The 21,520-nt window shown below is 40.1% G+C and overlaps 1 non-coding gene across 1 annotated transcript; it reads right to left on the bottom strand.

Moving 5' to 3' along the window:
• Window positions 1-21,110: 21,110 nt before the first annotated feature.
• Window positions 21,111-21,216, bottom strand: LOC122230804. Its single transcript, XR_006207889.1, has one exon. It is a non-coding gene; the product is annotated as a U6 spliceosomal RNA (small nuclear RNA).
• Between the last annotated feature and the right edge of the window lie 304 nt (window positions 21,217-21,520).

Genomic DNA, 21,520 nt, shown 5'->3' with positions numbered 1-21,520 from the left:
TATATGTGAATTACAAATCAAAGATGTGAAACAGAAGAATAAAGAATGATAGAAAAATCAAAGGAGGAAAAACTCTATACTAGGTATGATTACTTAATTTTATGTATCAGCTTGACTGGACCACAGGCTGTCAGATTAAACATTATTTCTGGTTATATTTGTGAGTTTTGTCCATAGCAGTTTTGTTAGCATTAGAAAAGTTAATTTTACATTTTATTTGACAATGCAAAGAGCAAAGAATAGTCAAAATACCCTTGAAAAAGAATAAAAATGTTAGAAGGTTAGAATCTGTACATTACCAACTATCACGACATTACAAAGCGACAATAATTAAGAGTATGTGAAATTGGCCAGACATGAGAAGGCAAGATAAACAGACCCATGGAACAGAATATAGTATCCAGAAACTAATCATACATTTATCGTTATTTGACTTACAATAAAGGTAACAGGGGTAACAACAAGTGTAGCAGGGAAAGGATGATCTTTTCAAAAACAGTACTGGGTCAATTGATACACATGTGGGAAAAAAGTGAACAGAGTTCTGCATCATATCATACTCAAAAATAAATTCCAGATGAATTGTAGATCTAAAGGTGAAATATAAAACAATAACACTTTCAGAGATGAGAACACAATTACTTTATGATCTAGGGTAGATAAGACTTCTTAAATGGGACACTAAAAGCACTTTAAAATGATTAATAAGTTGGGTAACATTAAAATTAAGAACTTTTATTCAACAAATGACATCACTAAAAGTGTGAAAAGGCACGTACAGCATGAGAGAAGACATTAATTTGTATATTTGCATACATATACCTGATAAAGAACTGATATCTAGAATATATAATACATTCCTACAAACCACTAAGCAAAAGACAATACAGAAAAATGAGCAAAACATTTGAAATAAGCACTTAAGAAAAAGTTATTCAAATGGCCAACAAACACATGAAAAAGTGCTCAGCCTTGTGAGTCATCAGAGGAATACATAGTAAAACCACAATAAAAATAACTACATACACAACCAAATCACTAAAATGTAAAAGACTGACAAACTCAAGAGTTGGTAATGCTGTGGACTAAATGAAACTTTACTACTCTGTTGGCAGGAGTATAAATTAGGACAATTGCTTTGGGAAAATGGTTGGCAGCAAGTACTGAAGCTGAACACATGCATATCCAATGAATCAATAAGTCCATTTGAAGTATATATTCTACAGAAACGTGAACATAAAAGTCATGTACAAGAATATTATAGAGTTTTATTCATAAGTAAGAAAACCCAGAACGAATTATTAAGAGAAGAATACCTATTAAGAGAAGAAAGAATAAATGCATTGTGGCATGTCCACAAAATGGAATACTATACAGCAATGGAAATGAATGAGCTACTACTAGGGCCGTCCATATGACTCTCACAAAAATAACATTGAGTGAAAAACACCAGACATAAAGGAGTACATATTGTATAGTTCCACCTGTAAAAGTTCAACAGCAGGCATCAACCCATGGTGCTGGAAGTCAGGATAGTGGTTATATTTAAGGAGGAGTGGGTAGATAACCAGGAGGAGACACAAAAGCAGGCTCCAGAGGGCTGGTAAGGTTCCATTTATTGTCTTGGATCAAAATTCATGAGTACATTTGTTTTGTTCTGTTTAATTTTGTTTAAAGGTTTATTTACTTTTGAGAGAGAGAGAGAGTGCATAAACAAGAGAGGAACAAAGAGAAAGGGACAGAAGATCCAAAGCAGGCTATGCACCGACAGCAGCAAGCCTGATGTGGAGCTTGAACTCATGAACCAAGATATCGTAACCTGAGCTGAAGCTGGATGCTCACTCAACTGAGCCACCCAGGTACCCTAAGTATGTATGTTTTGTGATAATTAATCAATATAGTAGATGCTATTGATGTCTCACCCAGATACCCTTTACTGAATCTATCCTTTCCTCAGCTGATGTAAGAGGTGGCTACTAGTGGCTCACAAGCTACATCCTTGTTCTGAGAATTAACCTAGGCCAAAGGAGGTGGCTCCCCTTGGAAATACTCTCTAGGTCACGCCTTACTCTACAGGTGATCCATGGCCAATGGTTGAATGATATGGGAGTGCAAAAGTTCAGCCCCCTTTCCTGAGGAGCCATTAATACTCCAGAGCTCCCCCTGGGATCATAATAAGGCTAGACTATAAATGAACCTGTATTCTTCCATTGGGAGACAGTTCCCTATGGGCCTTTCACATGTCTGCACATCTTATAAAATAGAGGCTGAATGCCTTTGTTCTGCATCATCCTTACAAGGATGTCTATATACTAAATAGCCTGGGAAGGTAAAAATAGCATCTCTCTGGAGCAGAAGGTAGGTTTGTTTACTGTCCAGTATAATAAAGGTAATATCTCCTTCAAGGACAAAGTTCAGACAGGTTACTGCCCATTATAAAAACTTCAGAGGTCAGAGTCCTCTTGTGTAACATAATTCACTACTTGTGCAGCACACCCTGGCCCTCTTGTATCTCTTTGTGGAAATTATGGCTCAGGAAACCAGTACAAATGCTAATATTCTTGTTGGTGCTATTGCTGTCAGGAATAAAGCCCTTTATCTCTGACCTCGCATCTATGAAACTATGGCCAGCTAATTTGTTAGCTTGCAAGTCGAGTCTAATTTCAGATCCTTCACATTTCTTTATATCTTCTCCCACCTTTCCTGCTTCATTTGCTCTCTTTCAGGTCTTAGTTGAGAGTGTTCCCTCAATAAATCACATGCATAAAAATCCCCATCTCAGGTTCTGCTTCTAGGAACCCCATTCTAAAACAAGATAGCTGTAGACTTATAATCTGGGCACTTTAGTATATGTACTCCCTACTTCTATTTTAAAAAACAGTTTATATAAATATAAAAAGTAACTGTGGCTACAGTGTGGAACATGGATTACAGTAGGGGGAGATTGGAGTAAAAAGGACCTATTGAAAGGCTATTACTAGAGAAAAAAATTACTAGCTCATAATCATCCTAAAAAAATAAAGTCTGTTACTAGAGCCAAGTTAGGGAAAACTAACATCTGACCTAGGGCAGCAGCAGAGAAAATGGGGCAGATTTGAAAGATATTTAAACAGTGGATACAGGGATGATATACAAAACATTTAACAACTAGTGTGCACAGATGTTAACTCATCAGAATGGATACCAACCATAAACCACTGCTATGGCAGAACTGGTGCCTATAGGCAGAATATCATCCATCAGGCATGGGCAGATGGATAGAACTGAATATCCAGCCCGAACGCAACTGGTGAGAAATTAATTGAGATGCCTCCCTCTAAAGTTTTCAAGCTTAGTGACATGCAGAATAATGTGCCTTGAATTGATATGGGTAACATCATTTCTACTTACATGATTGATTATTTGATTTGATTTTGGCATGAATGATTCCCAAATCTCTCCAGCTCTTCTGAAGATCAGAATTATCTCAGTATCCGATTCTGCACACACAATTTAGAATGAGATGTGTTTTCCATTTTTAAAATATTTTTAAAATCACACCAATTAGAAGCCATAAAGAAAGGAATGTAGACCAATAAAGTAAGCCAGTTTGACAGATGATGTATCACTTTTAATCACACAGCACATGCGGCTGCCAATTGCTATTTTTTTCTGCTAAAGCGCACTTTACAAATCATTTGACTTTTTCACAGATCTTCCTAAGGTAGCATAAAAGCAGCTGGATTTTATGAAGTGAGACTCTGAATGGCTAATTCAGTCTTTTACCATATATCCCCTTTAATGCAAACAGCTCAGAATTAACTTTCCTTAAATGATTAAGAACTATGGCTTTCCATCTTCCCTTCCCCATAATTACCAGTATCTTTTAAGGAGGAAAGTGTGTTTTCTGTTCATTAATGGTAATACTACCTAGGCAGACCAATCAGTAAGTCCATGATCCGGCAGTCACTGTGGAAGCCAAATTACCCTCTACCAGGACAAAATCAATTAACACCACTAGGGATGTCATTATTGTCACATTATGTCACCCGATAGTCTCCAGGGCCTATAAGTGATTTAAATTTGTTCTTACTGCTATGATTCGTGTGTGTGTGTGTGTGTGTATGTGTGTATGCGCGTGTTGGACAGGGGAGGGATAAGCTTCACACTGACAAAGGAGATTTCCATTAGAGGGAAATTAATTTCACAACAGAAAACTGCAAGCCACTGTTTCAGGTCTTTGGGAGAAAATTATACACTTGCCTAACTCTGAGGCCTAAATGATTTCTTGTACTGAAGTGTATTTTAAAGATCTGCTTAAACAAAAGCCATGTTGGCCAGAGTCATGAGGCACTTGCCTCAATGCAGAGTAAGCCAGGGGCTGGAAATCTATCAAAGCGTAATGCTACATACACAGCAGTCAGAAATCCAAGAGTCCAAAGTTGCTGTCTTCTCATAAAATCAACTGGCTTCCCATCAAGAAAGATAGAAAAAGTCCAGTTTTGCAAAGTTAGACACTTGACGTGTCAGAAAAGAGGGTGAAATGCCCTAAGTGTGTCTGGCAGAACTGGATGCCGTTTGCGAAGGCCAGAATTCGCGCTTTAAATTCCGCCAACACATCACGGGCGGAGAGGTGGATAGTTTGCACCTTCAAGAACTGTTCCAATTGCTTAGTCTGAGGTTTGGTTGGCTCAGCAGCCAGACACTCGGAAGAAAAACTGCATTTGACATCATTCTTTTCTGACAGTTGTCTTTTTCTTCACCATCTCCTTAACTTCTCATCCCTGGCGGTGAATATTAAACGGGATCTGCGTTGTTTGTTTTTATTACTGTCGTTGCTATTAGAACAGAATACAAAATTCCCAAGTAAATTAAGCAGAATGTTTTGAAATGGCTGGCTTCCTTTTTTTAAAAGTAGACCCAACTTCTGTATTTTGGCCTCCATCAGGGGGTATTTAATTAAGTCTATTCTGTCTAACATGATCTGATGTCATTGTACAAGGATATGTTCTTTGTTAGCAGCACTCTTAGTTTCAGACTCCTCTGTGTATTTGAAACCATGGTAACAGAGCAGTAAGCTAAAGCCAATGAGATAATGAGATATTCTCATTGTAATTGTGTTTCATGAGGGCACAAGATCCCACGGGTGGTATCTGACTGTCTTACAACTGCTAACAGAATTTAAGAAGCAGACATATATTAGCATGGTACCGTTTTCCATAACAGCCATGTAAACATTTGTGACATGGCATTTTTAGCTGTTTCCAGCACATGAAAGTATGTAATGTGCATTTATGTCACAAAAAGCCACACAATTAATGAATATCAATATTTAAAAATCCTTAGAACTTCAAGGAACTTCAGATTTGAAATGCACCAAGCAGGCTGTGGGGATGCTGTTTTGCATTATAATTATGAGCTGGGCTATGGTTTATGAGGGGAGGAATCCATCAAAGCAAAGAAAAAGAGAGCAGCTAGCCCTCCTTCACCTCCCAAGCAACCCTCATGCACCTCCTGAAGGAGGAGACAAAACCGACGCCAAGCAGGGTTCCCTGTGTTTTTCTGAGGAAGAGCCGAGTTGGGAGTTTCTAAAAGCATTTTACCTTGAAAAGGCGGGGGGGAAACATTTGGAGAATAAAACCAGGATATTTACAAGCCATCTCCTTTGCTGACCTGAAATCAGAAAGGAAAACACCTCACTTGTGAGTCGCTTCTCTTCTGTCACTGTTTGAAGTTTCCCCACAGTTTTCATGCAAGCTGCAGATTTTATGTACAAGTCTCTGAATCCATGTTCTCCATCCTGATGAGGTTGCCCTAACAGGCATGGTGTCTTTTAATAAATAATTTAAGACCAAAAAGAGAAAGCACAACATAGAATGATCGGTTGATTTAAGCAGGGCGAAGACTTCCTCTTCATGTCACCAGGCCTCCCGCCAGGAGCCCCGCTCTAGAAAAGAGCTGACCTGAGAATGTACATTTTGTCAGCTTTGTGACGCCGATGACTCATGGGACAGGGATGATCCAATACAGCAGAACTTTAGAGACAAGGAGCCCCCTTGCTTTCCACCGCACGGACAAGCGGTGTCACTTTTTGGCTTTTCATATGTGCCGCTGCCATTTCTAAAATGTTTTGGCATAGGGAGCTAAACTGGTGTGAAAATCGTGTTGACAGAGAAAGGGGAGTTGGCTTTTTTGAAAGTCATTCAAGTGCCTACAGCATTGGGGCAGGGGGAGTTCTCTCTCAAAACGTCAGCAGTGCCACATTCATCTTTGAACGTCACTTGAAGACAGGCAGTTGTTTCTTCCGCTGTGTGTGTGTGTGTCAGAGAGAGACACAGAGACAGAGAGACAGACAGAGAGACCTGCACATGTGTAGTTGGGAAACGAAATCTGTGCCATAAGTGGTTACACAGAAAGAACACGTCACAGTGGTGGAGAATATGGTCTTCGTCTCTGTGAGATACGAGTGGCCTCATCACTCATGGCTGCTGCAGCAAAACTAAACCAGAAGTGGGTAATGAGGCCACCCCTACCGTGGGTAGATAACTTCTATATCTGAGCTGTCACGACCCATTAGGTCCTCACACTGCCTCTTCTTGGATGTGTCTCCCAGCCAGCTCTTTGGACCATAGAGTCTTTTTTATTATCATTCTACATCTGAAAGGGGGAGATCTTGGTTTCTTTAAAACCTTTCTTTCTTGTTCATGACAAATAGGAAATGGTTGTCAGGTTTGAAAGCTCCCTCTGGGCGCCATGTTGAAAGGTTCAGTGAAAACTAGAGTTGACAACAATCGCAAAAGTTTGTTTTAAAGTAGCCAAAATTATGGCAAAATGGCTTTACTTGTGTGGACTTTGAAATGGGTTACCGCATTTTAATCCAGGTAAGTTTTTTTGAGTTTTTTAGTGGGCCTAGCCTATTCCTAGGTTTACAGGATGGGACAAGAAATAAGGGATTGAATGTATTTTTAAAATATTGGAATCACATAAGTATCACTTATAAAACAGATTTTGTAATTTACATTCTTCAATTTCAAGTCTTTTAACACCATAATTTAGCATGAGAATAGCAGATGTCCACAGAAGTTGATTCTATTTTGTTTAAATGATAGCCAGAGGCTGGAATTGATTTTTTTTCCCCCTTTACATCCCCTGCCTTCTATCCTGACTGGAGCCAACATTTCTGGGTTTTAAAAAAGGGTTGAGGCTAAGGAGATGCATGTGTGTTGTGGGGGGCGGGGGGGGGGGGGGCGCGCACAAAATCTGCATGTTACTAAGTGGAAGGAAGCAGGCAGAATGACGTGAAGGAGTAACTCAGAAATCCACAGCTTCCAGGCCTGTGGCCCCAGGTGCTGGGCAGAGAGTGAAGTGACTTCAGAGAAATATGATTGAGGCGATGGGTGGGCAATAAGCAATAATTGATTGCACGTGGGTAAAAGCTGCAATGCCTGCCTTTGGTAAGTGAGGCACAAAACAACACCTTTCCATGTCCCCAGCACAGAATTTCAGAGGCTGGGGGCTCTGTAGGAGAAGCATCCACCCAGTTCCTTATTAAGTGAGAGAACCTGCCATATTGGCCCCCGGTACCTCCCAAGCAGGCTGAGGCCTCTAACATGACTGGGAACAAAGCCAGCTGTTTCTGCAGACAGGGGTTAGTGGTGCTTGGAGAGGAAATAGCCATCGGGGGCCAGAATAAACCATGCTAGCCCTGGGAAGGTGGGGGAGGTGGGGGAGGAAGAGCACAGGGCTTTGAGGCCCAACAAACCTCCTTCAGGTCCTGGTTTCTCTGTTTAAAAGGGGGGTGAATGTCACTTGCGAAGACATAAACATAAACAGTATCTACTTCACAGTAAGACCTGTATGAATATACATATGAATAGGATATTTATAAAAGTGACTAGTGCGGTCCAGGGAGTTTCTTCCTTCCTCCTGGGGGGTGGGGGGGTGGTGGGGAAAAGGCAGTAACAGGCTCCATGGAGCTGCTATGAGGATCAAATGACAAAATGTATATGAAGGACCTTGGCAATGCTAAAATACCCCATAAACGGTAGTTAAAAGAATCTTTAAACGTATTAAATTTAACTTAGGCATGTAGATAAGTATATTTATAAACATAACTGCCACATAGTCTTTCAAATTTCTATTTCCTATCTTTCACTTGAAAAAAAAAAAGACTAGAAAATCCACAATAAATAAGCAAAACTTTATTTCTTAAACAATGAGTGATTAGAAGAATAAACTTGAGATGCTTTCAGCCCCCCTCCTTTGAGTCCATCACTGGGGAGCCCAGGGACAGGGCTGCAGATGTTTTGCCCCTTTTGGTAGCTCTAGCAGAGGCTAAGGGCAAAATGGTGAAAGGGGTGGGGGATGGGTCTCAAACTCAAAGCACTTTTCATCCAGGGATTGGCCTAAAAAGCCACGCTTTTTGATGCGGGAGGATCTGACAAAAACGATTACATATGAGGTGTACTTACGCAGTCTTAAAATGAAAGACACGTTTTAATTCAAGTCAGAATTTGGTTCTAAGTTGTTAGAATTTCTACTGGAAAGATCTGAGTAGTGATTTTTCATGTGCGAAGAATGAGAAGCTTTGCCAGAACTGCCCCCAGATGCTTCTACCTTCTTCCCCATCGGTCACAGAGCATCAGAACTTTCCCCCAATAGATTTAAGCATTTTCAGAATAAGCAAACAATTGAGTAGAGTCAATTGTCAAAAGGCCCTGCCCGTACCCTTGCCCTGGCTGACTGTCTGAAATCCTCTGTCACTAACTCATTTGAGCCACATGGGCATTAACGGGTGGCTGGTAGAGGGAGAACTTACTCCTGGCCTCATCAGTATCTGCTAGTGACAGTTCAGGTTGAGGAAATTTATTTGATGCTTCCTGTTGCCTAGCAAGATCCAGAACTGACATACGGGACAAACAGAGCCGGACTTGCGGATTTCTGATCTGGGGGGCCAGGGCCATTCTCCAGCATTCAGTAGGGTAAGAGTTTGAAGAGGACCAGAGAGAGGCAAAAAGAAAGTCACCAATTTGTGTCCCAGTTTTGTCCTCCTTTGTTCTCACCCGTTCTTACCCCAGGGGCTGAATACTTTGATTATGCTACAGAAGTATTCCAACTCCATTTAAGGACAATGCATATGTCACTCTATAACTGTTCTTCCCCCAACACAAACAAATCTGTCTAGTAGAAAACTCTAAACTGTGACTTGCCAACCAGTCTTCCAAACTGAAAATTGGAAAGTGCTTCCTCAAACACATAGCTTCAGCAGTTGAGGAGCTGAGTGAGGCGGGCCTAACAGGAGCACATTATGCTTGAGGAGGAGAACTCAGGGCTTGCAGGAGTGCCTTCTCAGGGTGGTTGGGAGGCTCTAGCTCATCGGTTGAGTTCCTCTCTTTCTGAGCAAAGCTAGACATGTAAGTAGTTCTTGAAGGCACTTTTAAGACTGGCCTTTCCAGCAGACCATCAGCTCCTCAAGGGCAGGGACAGAATCTGTTTTGTTCACTGTTGGATCTCCAACAACTAGCACAAATACCGAGCACAAAGCAGGAGCTCAATTTGTTGAATGAATAATAAACGAATCAACAAGTATCTGACCCTAGGCATCTCTTTTTTTCTCTTCTTTTCTTGCAACTCCAAGAGCAAGTTCAAAGTCTGCTATTATTTTGCTACTTTTCCATCCTTCTTTCTCTCTTTTTTATGGACCCAGTTTCTCTCTTCTTTTTTTACTCTCTGCTGTTCCTTTTTTTTTTTTTTTTAATGTTTATTTATTTTTGAGAGAGAGAGACAGACAGAGCATGAGCAGAGAGAGAAGGAGTCAGAATCCAAAGCAGGCTCCGGGCTCTGAGCTGTCGGCACAGAACCCCACGCGGGGCTCAAACCCACAGACCGAGAGATTATGACCTGAGCCAAAGTCAGACACCTAACCGACGGAGCCACCCAAGCGTCGCATTCTCTCTGCTGTTTCTAACCCCCCGGGTGAAAACTGCCAGCTTCTGGCTGAGCAGCTACAAGTGGAGTGTGTGAACCCACCCATGTTCCTGTGTTGCTCAGAGCGTCAGTCGGTCCGACGTTTCCACTCAAACCCTCTGCAAAGCCATAGGGCTGAAGCCATCACACACGTGCAACTGATTAGAGCTACACACACTGCACACCACATTCATCTTGTGAAACTTCAGCTCCAGCCAGCTACAACAACCTAGGAGATTACCATGGCAAAGAAAATTATTTTCTTTAAGTGAAGGCTGGTTGACCACCACAGTGTGGTCAAAATAACTCATTTTTTTCCCCTTAAGAAGCACTAACTCAAATGTGACAAGGACGTGTGCTCACACTCGGCCGACCCTGTCATTTTCCTGCTTCCAGCCTGGCCCCTGCAGGGAGCCGGGCTCTCCAGGTGCCTATCAAATGAAAAGGGGCTTGAAAATTCACGGCCTCATTCTCCTAAAATCCTGCACCGATTCCCTGATAGAAATGAAAACCCACCAAAAGGGAGTTTGAGGAAAATGCTTCCTTTTTAAAGTTCAAAACTAAAATTCATAAAAAATAGTCTTTATTCCAGACCCGGGATGTAGAATTGACTAGAGCTCAGCAAACTGAATGCATTCATTAGTGATTCTCAAGACCATAACTGAAGACACACAGCTTAATCTTCATGGTTTGTTTGAAATAAAAGCAGAAATCTTATGGAGAAAAAAAGCAGGTTTTACAATTTAAGTTCTGACTTAATGTACAAATTTTGAAAAATTAGAGAAATCCAGAGTTTCACAAATGTTAAATTACAGTATATGTTAATGCTTGATTTTTCCTTTAGAAACAAAATTCAACTTTTTATTACAGCATTATATTTAGTATTTTTCTGAAACATAATAGCATGTAGTCAATAAAATAATATGAATTTCTGAACTGAAACTGTTCATTAGCTGAATATTTTGGAATTGGGTGCTGAAGAAGTGCTTGATTATAATGATAAAGGACTGCAAACCTGTGGGGATTTACAGACATATTTCAGGTTATCCTAGAAGAGATTTCTAGTCCCAGTGTTATGAGCTTGTCTCAGACATTTTACAGTCATCTTGTGAAGAGCTCACCATAAATAGATTGCTTCTTGCAACTCCGATTCTTAGTGCATCTTGAAGAAAGAGCATAAAATAGAAGCATAGAATCTCGGAGCTGAATAGGAGAGTCTCTTGTTAAACACATTAATTTCACAGATGAGGGGGAAAATACCTAGAGAAATGAAATGACATGACCAAGGTCACCCAGCTAATGAGTGGACCCTAGCACATGTTTTCTGACGTCAGTTCCAATTAGGTTTACCAATCATCATATTAAAACATATATATGCTAGTTTCGAATTAACACTCAGCTATTGTTCTTTTGTTTCTTCTAAAAATCCCTCTTTTGTTGCTTTTAAAAACCTTCCATTCTTATTTGTTTTTATTTTTTAAAGTTTATTTATTTTGAGAGAGAGAGAGAGGGAGAGAGAGCATGCACACATGAGTGGGGAAGGAGCAGAGAGAAAGGGAAAGAATTCTAAGCAAGCTCAGTGCTGATACAGCACAGAGCCAGAGGCGGGCTCGAAACCACAAACTGTGAGATCACAACCTGAGCTGAAATGAGTCAGTCGCTTAACTGACTGAGCTACCCAGGCGCCACTCCAGTCTGTTTTTTAATATATTATTTTTAGAATATGTCTTTAGAACATTAATACAATAAACATTTGCATTTCATTTTACAGTTTTGAAACTTATTTGCTTAATAAATTTTTCTTTAATACTTGGGACAATGCCGTAGTATAGGAAATCTCTATAATCTTTGAGGAAAGTGAGGCTCAGAGAGGTTTAGGGACTTGTCCAATGATACAGAGCACAGACAGTGCTAGAAAATGGCTGCCCTTTGAACAGAAGGGTTTTAGTGAGTATAATTTGATGCCTGGGCATTCGGGGCAAATGTGAAAATTAAGCCAGAACTGAGGGTGCGAGAGGAGCTGAGAGTTGTTTCCATTCCTTGGTTATTCAACCGAACCACTCATGTAGGCATGGCTGTGAAAGGACTTTGCAATGGAATTAAGGTTACTAATCAGCTGAACTCAATATAGGGCGAGTATCCCCAGCCCTCCGGGGGGGAGGGGCAACCTAATCACCCCTAAGAGAAGAGGAAGGCAGACAGATTCCGCAGAGGAAATGTGAGGCCGAGGGAGGTTAGAGGGGTTCAGAATCTGAGAAGGATTCTACCTGCTGCTGTTGGCTTTGAAAATGGAGGCAAGGGACCAAGAGGCAAGAATAAGGGCAGGTTGCAGAAGCTGCGGACGACTACCAGATGGCAACCAGCAAGGGAACAGGGATCTCAGTCCTACAACCTTGTGGAACTGAATCCTGCCAGCAACGTGAATGAATGGGGAATCAGATTCATCTCCAGAGCCTCCACAAAGGAAAGCAAGTCTGCTGACACCCTGGCTTCAGCCTTGTGAGATGTTAAGCAGAGAAGCAGCTGAACCATGCTGTGCCCAGACTTCCAACCTACAGAACCGGGAAACAATAAAGTGGGTATTGTTTGAACCTGCTAAATTTGTGGTAATTTGGTGTAACATTAATAGAAAACTGACACAATGGAAATTCTGCTTTAATTTCTAAATTGTTTCAATCATTATGTTAGGAGCATAGGGCCCTTCAGTTCTTTTCCTCCCAGGGGTTGTTACTGGCAGAGGATCTGCCCAAGGGTTGACAGCCACATGAAACAGGAAGCACTGTTTTATTAATTTGAGCAAGTGTTGTTAACTCTCTAGAAGCAGGGGTTTCCCAGGAGGCTCATATCCAAGAGTATAGCTTAGGCTTGAGGTCAATTTGGAGCATCCCATGTCTTCTTTCCCTGAATTGAAAATAGGCTTACTGCTCTTCAGAAACTGGGGACAAAGGACTGAAAATATGACCATGGACCTGCCAAGCTCCTACTGCCAAGGGCAGGAGGGACATGTAGCCATTGAGAGCATAACGATACCACCTACTGGTGGTGGCCCAGTGAATGTTAGGCTCTTACCAGTCAGATTAGGCATTGCTGTTCCACTGGGGGAGACTGAGTTATGAATGGTTGGGATAGGAGAAGCACGTATTTCTTCTGTGAACAAGACTGAAATACGAGGAGAGGTAGAAAGGACTCTCCATACCATTTTACAGACTGAATGTTCTTTTTGGGTGGTCATGAGATGGAACAGAGAATGTAAAACTGTGAATAAGTACCATTTGGAATACTATGTCTGAAGCTGGCAGAGAGAGTTCCTTTAAAGCACTAAATCCCAGATGCTTTTAAAATAATTGTGATGACAGAAACAATCACTGGATATAAGAAAAGGAATAAAGAATTAGATCTTTCTCTATAAGTTTAGCATTTGATTCTCACATGTGTTTAAAATTCCTGACTGGTATAAAAATGGATCATTTGAGAGGAGTCCTTTAGGACGATATCAATATTCACTATTTTTGTCTCATGAATAAGAGTGAGGAGAAATTATGTTGAGTGGTGTAAAGCTGGGACCATTGGCAGAGTGGGGTTAGTGGTTGCTACAGGCACACTGAGAGAATTTTAAGAGCTGAACCATCAAATGAAGTCTGAAAAGTACGTGAAGGTTCAGCAGTGAGGGTGGAGGTGAGAGGGAGGTGGGACTGGGGAAGACTGAGTCCAGGAGTAAGTCGTCAGTTTTACAACAAGGTGTTCAGAGGTGTCCCAGGCATGTGAGGTTATCTAGGTAGTTGACTGGTGTTTCAGTATAAGTATATACAGTTGACCCTTGAATGACACAGGTTTGAACTACACGGGTCCACTTATACACAGATTTTTTCCATAGATACAGTAGTACAATAAATGTATTTTCTCTTCCTTAGGATTTTCTTAATAGCATTCTCTTTTCTCTAGCTTACTTTATTATAAAAATACGGAATATAATACATACAACATACAAAATATGTGTTAATAGACTATTCATGTTGTCAGTAAGGCTTCCAGTCAACAGTAGGCTACTGGTGGTTAAAACTTGGGGGACTCAAAAGTGGATTTTTTACTGCACAGGGAGGCAACACTCCCAACCCCCACTTTGTTCTGGGGTCAACTATATTTGCAACTATAAATTGTTCTTGGTCCTTATAGTAGTCCAAATTTGAGAATATAGTACAATTGACCACATCTCAAGAATTCACTTGAGTTCATTCTCCTCTTGGTTTCAAGAAATAAGTTAACGAACCTCTCTCTTATCTTTACAGAGGGGACTGCAACTTGGTCCTTATCTCCCCTTCTTCTTATACTCCTTAGACATCCAGATGAAGATACTTAGTAGGCAGGTGGATAAACAGTCTAGAGTTGGACTGGAGATACACATGTGAAATGTGTCCATGTTTGGCAGTATTAATGTCATGGAAACGGAGAAAGTGCAGCTAGAGGAGCTTGCTTGCTGTCAGTGGGGCTCTGGGCCCTCCCACATGTCTAGTAGAAAAGGAGAAACCAGGATTAGAAATGAGATAGGGCTTCCCAGAAGTAGGAAAAACCAAGAGAATGATGTCACAGAAGACAGAGAAGAGTGGTTCAAGAAGGGTGTGCTTCGAAAGAAGACTGTTCAGCAACATCAACTGCTACTGACAAAGTAAGATGAGAATGGGAAATTGGCCAGCAGCTTCGGCCAAATACAGGTGATTGGTGACATTGATAAGGGCCAATTTAATGAACTGATAGGGATGAAAGCTATGATGTTGTGGGTTGGGTAGGGAAAGAGTGATGAGAAAGTGGAGTCACAAAGTATAGACCATTCTTTCCATGAGTTTCCATTCTTTCCATGAGTGTCGTTGGGATGAGAAGAGAAATGGAGAATATCTGATGACTGTCATGTTTTTTGTTTTTTTGTTTTATTGTTATATGGGTATACCAACAGACGTGTGTGTGTGTGTGTGTGTGTGTGTGTGTGTGTGACAGAGAGAGAGAGAGACAGAACAAAAGACGGAGATGGAGAGAGAGGGAGGGAGAAGGAGAGAAGTTGATTATACAAGAGAGATGTGCAAGCATAAACTTACCTAATATTCAAGTGTTTCAGAAACACATTAATATATAATCCTTAAGGGCAATATTTGCTTGGCATTACTTTAAATAGAATTAAAATACAAGTTCAATCAAGGAGGTCTCTTCCTAATCTAAAAAATTCAATTATTTCACTGTCACTCTCACCCTTGTCTTAAGTTCATAGTCCTTTTCATAGGGTGTGGGTGGCAGCAAATATGGTAATAATAAAGGCAGCTGTGGGTCTCACTACCCTCAACCATCCCTGAAGACAGCCTTCTTATTTGATGTTCCAGAGACACAAAGGAAGAGCATGGTGAGGTGGTTTCTCCAACATACCTCAGAAGCTGTGAGCTAGAATTCTCCTCTTAAACACACACCCTGTCAACCCCTTAAAAAGAAAGAGATGACAAACACAAGAGATTAGTGGCTTACTAAAGTCTTTATCCTGTCAAAAAATGCAAGCACAAGTAACATGGAGAAGAACTATTCTACAATATACCACCCACATCTACTGTAATGTCTGAAATGTGAGATTTTTTTTTTTTCTGAATAGTATTTTTTTTTTGGTCCAAACTGAAGACTGATGAGAAGATTGTAGGCTGACTGTTGTAGAATAAGAGCCTCCACTGATCCCCACATGCACACACAGGGATTAGGCAGAGAGTATGCATTTTCTGGCATTTGATAAAAAAATACTTTTCCAGCTTCTGCAGCCTTTGTGATACAGAAGAACTCTGATATAATTTAATGGGAAATTATAACAGAACTATTAAGATAAGTAAGAAATTTCAAAAATCCATTGCCTTTGTTCCCTTGAAATGAGTGACTCTGGTTAGCAAGATTATTCAATTTGAAATAATTAGGTTTCTGGTTCCTGTAATTTAGGCCTTACCTGTCACTGCAAATTATCTAAATTGTTATATATACATACATATATATAAAAACTTGTGTCATGTCATTAAGACTAAATATTTTTAAACATTTATATTCAGAGACTCTATTTATTTTCTAATAAGGAAAAACTCTAATACATTTGTAGAACTTTGACAAAAGATTTTTAAAAGGATATTCACGTAATTATGTTTACCACAGGATATTGCTTATATCGCACTTTGGTGAGGTTATGGATATAGATTTCTTTTAAACTCTTACATGGTTGAATTTTCTTTCTGTCAAAGAAATTTTAAAAGACCATGCTATTAAATAGCTATAATGTTTGGGTGCAGAGGTGTTTTAATTTGCAGTGACTGTGTGCTTTGTGCCATAACCTTACAGATCTTACTAAATCTAGCCTTGACTGTAGGGAATTCATCTGATTCCATTATTTAGCTAAGTAGAATTTTATAGCCATTAAAAGCAAAGCAATAATTCCTTTCACTGAAGTTGAGCCTAAGACACTGTTTAATACATTTAATTACAACAAAATTGAGTCCTGGGACACTGCTAGCCCACTGATGGACTTCAAATGTTATTACTAATTGAATAATAACTTTTATTGAGTACATATTCCTTATTCTGTACCAGGCACTAAACTACATACTTCATATACACTATCTTGTTTAATCTTCTAAATAACCGCAGGAAGGCAGTACTATTTGTGTTCCACATTTACATATTAAAAGGTTCAGAAAGGTTGTGTAATTTGCCCAAGATCACACAGTTTGTTATTAGAGACAGAATTGCATCTAACGCCTATCTAAGGCCATATTATAATACATGGAAATAGACAAGTTGTCTAACCCAAACCAGATAACCCTGGAGCTAACCTGACTATATGATAAAATTTACCTCTTTTGAAAAGCCACTCAATCTCTAACAATTTGCTAAATCATGCTTATAGCCTTTCTCTGTGGTATTCTTAATTGTTCTTTATTACTCAAGGGTAATAGAGGGCCACATATGACTGTCACTGCAGATGTGCATGTGGGTATATAACATTCACTCATACACCCAATCATCTACTATTTATTAAGCACCACACTGCATCAGGCACTGTGAACAAAACAGCCCGGGCCTTATCCTCATTGAGCTTCCTGTCAAATGGATGAGATACACATAAAATAAATAAACTGTAAATAAATCAATGTAATAAGTACTTTAGAGGGTTATGGGAAATCTGGTTTCTATGAAAGAGATAATCAATATTTGGTTATTCTGAATTAGGAAGTCAGGCCTCAATAAAGAAGGGGCATTTGAACTAAAACCCTTACAGGCATACCCTAAAAGAGAGGCAGATGAAAAGACTATGTACATTCATTCATTCAACAAACATCTGCTGAGGACTTGCTATGTGCAAATCACTGTGCACAGTGTAAGGACTACATCAGTGAACAAGGCAGAAATCTGGTCCTATCTGTGTAGAGTTTCTGGTCTCATCAAAACACCAAATCTAATGTCTCACTAAAGCTGTAGGAAATGACTCTAGAAAAAAAAAATTAATTTAAAAAGAGGGAGAGAAGCCAGTTAATGTAAATATCTGTGTTAGTAACATGGATTCTTTTTTTTTTTGTTTTTTTTTTTTTGGTTAGTCAATTAAGAAGAGTACTTGAGACATATGCGGTCCCAAAACTATGAGTCACAGTGTTATGCCTAGAAAGCATTCTTATCATTAAGTTATCAAAAAAATAAAAACAAGTTTTGAACATGTTATACTCATTCAATTCAGAAATTAAAGAAAATAAATGAACAGGTTGCCAAGAGTGAAATCTACCGTATGTTGCTAAATCATGCAACACCCACACATAATTTTCCTACAGGTGGCGCTGTGCAGCTGGATTACTGTAGGTTGACTTAAGTGGTGGATTCAGCTCAAACCACAGACATAGAGGCATGCAAGGGAATCATTTTGGTCAACCTAAACATAAACCATCGTGGATAACTTTCCACATACTGCTGGGTTGGACAGGAGTGGTCTTATGATTGATGTCTTATTTATAGATGCTGAGAAAAAGCTCAGTTATCTATTCTTTTGACCTACGACTTCATCATTTCAGATGGCATTTGACGGATATCTATGAACTGCCTTGTCTCCAAACAACAGAATATCTGTTTTCTTAATTTTGTCTTTGAGGGAAAAAGTCCCTGCTTATGATGATCATATAGAGCCAAGGGTTCACTTTCTCTCTAGAGATTAAGACTATTGTCTTCAAATAGGGTGCCTCTGGCCTTTTTGTTAGTTGAGGCAGCAATTGCTGCTCAACTCTCTTTAGGTATTACTGAAACATCCAGACAATCAACAACCATAAAACAAAAACATGTTCTAGAAACAAACTACCAAAGAGCTGTCAGGAAGCCACGTCCTTCCTTAAGAAAACACGAGCTCCTCTAAAGCAGGGCCTGAGGAGATAATCCCCTCCAGCAGTGGGGCAGTGTCGAGGCGTTGACATGGGCCCTTAGATTCACTGCCACCCCTGTTTTCCTTTTTCGATATTTCTTCCCAATTCCTGCTGCCATCACAGTCCCAATCTAAAGGACACTGCCCCTTTTAATATCCCAGACCAGATATAGCCCAAATCTTCCCCTTCAAGTTCAGCTGAGACCGGGCCATGACATTTAAGAAAATACTAAGAGCTTTAAACAATTAAGGGAAAGAGGTTGAGACAGAAACATGTAACCAGACCCCCTGAGTTCAAGACATACCCCACCCCCGCCCTGGGTCTGGCTCCTCATGTTGGATGCCATCTTTGTACCCACCATCCCAGGGTACATACATTCCAACATATCTCAGCCCTTAAGAGAGAAAACCCAAGATAACAAACGAATTGAGAGTATTGTCCAGTGCTGTGGTGTCCAGTCTCATGTTAGGTCTCTTCCCTGGGACTAAAACCTGAGCTAACCACCCCTGTCAGAGAACATGTTACTGCCTACTCAGAGGAGGAGGCCTTACCCTCAGGCCAAATAGGACGACCGCGTATGATTACACTCCAATGGTGTTCATACAAGTGGCACTAGTAAAGAACGATAGATTATTTCACCCCCAAAAGGCCCACGAGATGAAGCAAGAGGCAGACTGTTGGGCACTGCCCATTTTCTGAGTGTGTACAAAGAGGCAAGGTAGCTTTAAGGGAATGGCTGGACATCATGGACAATTCTTTGATGATGGTTCTCTTTAGGTGGGATGAGGTGGGGATAAAGGAGCCATCTGAGGGCCCCACTCATACACACAGTTTGGGTAAGTAAGCTGTGAAGTTCAAGTCAAAGTAGAAAATCTGAAGCAGGTCTCTTTGTGGCTCTGCAAGTCAGTGATGTTGGCTGATACAGGCACATTCTACCCTACACACCACCTCCCCAGCTGTCGTCACTCAATATGAAAAATTTAAGTAATATTGACTTTCAAATATGTCTCTGGACACAGCTAAAATTAGCCCCAGAGGAAAAACTCTGGAAAAACTAGAGGTAAGTGAGTCCCTGAATGCACCTAGGATGCAACCCAATGTTGGATTCCTCAAGATTAAGACCTCTGTGCAGTTAAGAGATGAGGGAAATCAGTGAGAAGCAAAAGTCATCCTTTATCCCACCCTATATCCTCTTGCCACAATCAGCCAGGTGCTCTGTCCACAGTATTTCAGTAACGAGAATGGACAATTGCTCAACTTCTCAGGTTTTCAGAGGCTATGGCATTACTCACCAAAAAGATGTGTAGGTGCCATGGCAATCCCACAGGGCAAGCTTCCTAAGACAATTCTGATACTCTCCACAGAAAGTGAGGATGGGCTTGCAAGAAACAAATTCAAAATTCTTTGTATGTGGTTATGTACATGTATTTCTATGTAGAATGTTTACATGAAACAATTCCCATTTTAAAAAAAGATCATTCTTACCAACTTTTTCTCCCTACTTTAGATAGGAGATACTAATAGGAGGATCCTGCTGGGTCCTCTGAAATATAAAACAGATCAACTGAACATTAACAAGATCTTAAGAGAAATAATAAAGCCAAACCACACTGGATAAGGACCATAGCCTGATATTCCAATAGATAACTAACAATAACAGAGCCCAGTGGATTCTGGAAGGCAACATGACTTGTACTGTTTCCATTCTGTTCTACAGCTATCCACTCAAAACATCTGAAGTCATTCTTCAAATTTAACATAGAAAAGGCCTCTTTTCTCCTTGATGTGGGTCTGTGAAAAATTCATGATCTAAATACCAGAGAGAATAACTATATTAACAACTTAGTTTCTAAGCGACAAGAAATGAAGATGTTCTCTGATCTTGACCAATTCCACAAGTGGAACGTGTATCATCCAACTAAACTCTGATACCCGAATGGCTTTGCCCATTCTCTTTTTAAACACAGTGGGAAATGTCAGAAAGATAAACTTCATAGAAATAGAAACTTCTTTTGTGGTTCTTCACTTAACTCAAATGAGCTCAGTATTGTTGGTATTATAAGTAATTGGTACTTAATAAGTACTTCTGAATATGAATGTTTTTATCATCATCTGAATATTAGGAAAACGGTGAACTTCCATGTTGTCATCAAAAAACCAATTAATGACGTATTCTGGAAGGTATATAAGATAATATATAAGCCAATATATGCAAGCACTTTTTGCAATAAATATTATACATATTAAAGTATTGTTTTATTATCATTATTATGTATTGGTACGATTTAAGAACAAAACTGATTTCCCTGGGTATTGAGTCAAATTTAAGTGGACACTAATTAATGAAATACATTTTAACAGTGTCTCCAAGGGAAATTCACATAATATTTTTTTCCCAGGCCTAGGTCCAAAAGTAGTTGGGAACATCTTGGAAGGGGATATGGCCTACTCATTACTCATGCTACTTACTCCCCCCAGATCTGTTTTCCAACTACCAACTAGCTAAATTTCTTCTTGGCTTGTGAAAACTGAGGAGTTCACAGCCTCAGGAAATACAATTGGAAGCTGCGGGTGTATGTTGGGGTCAGGGGTGTTTGAAGCAAGATGCCTATTTTCCTCAAACTGTTAAAAAACATTTTTTTAAAAAACCAAAGCAAAAAAAAAAACTTGGCTGCAACTGGGTAACTCCTGAGTATTTCACCATCACCACTCAGATGACGCTTTCCCACTCTTCCCTGCTCAGGTTCCTCCTCACTTGGTACCTTTTAGCGCTTCGCGAATTTGCGTGTCATCCTTGCACAGGGGCCGCGCTAATCTACTCTGTATCCTTCCAATTTTAGTATATGTGCTGCCAAGCGAGCACTTGGTACCTTTTACATTCTCATTTATATCCATACTCATCCCTGTCTGAGCACAGTTGTCATATAAGGAGGTTGGGAGGGGCATAGGTCACAGGAACCTATAGCTGTACCTTCCTATATTAAAAATATATATATATGAAAAAGAAAGAAGTGTCATTCTGTGTTAAAGGCATGGAGGGTCCTTCTTTGTATTTGTGTGGCATAACTTTGATATTCAAAGAAAGCTGATGACTAACACCCCACCCCATCACAGAGGCTTGGGGCAGTCCCTTTGCACTCTTTCCCTGCTTTCCATTCTTATGATTT

This window comes from Panthera tigris, chromosome C2, assembly GCF_018350195.1.
Source record: "Panthera tigris isolate Pti1 chromosome C2, P.tigris_Pti1_mat1.1, whole genome shotgun sequence".
Lineage (NCBI taxonomy): Eukaryota > Metazoa > Chordata > Mammalia > Carnivora > Felidae > Panthera > Panthera tigris.
This window is presented reverse-complemented; position numbering and strand designations above follow the sequence as displayed.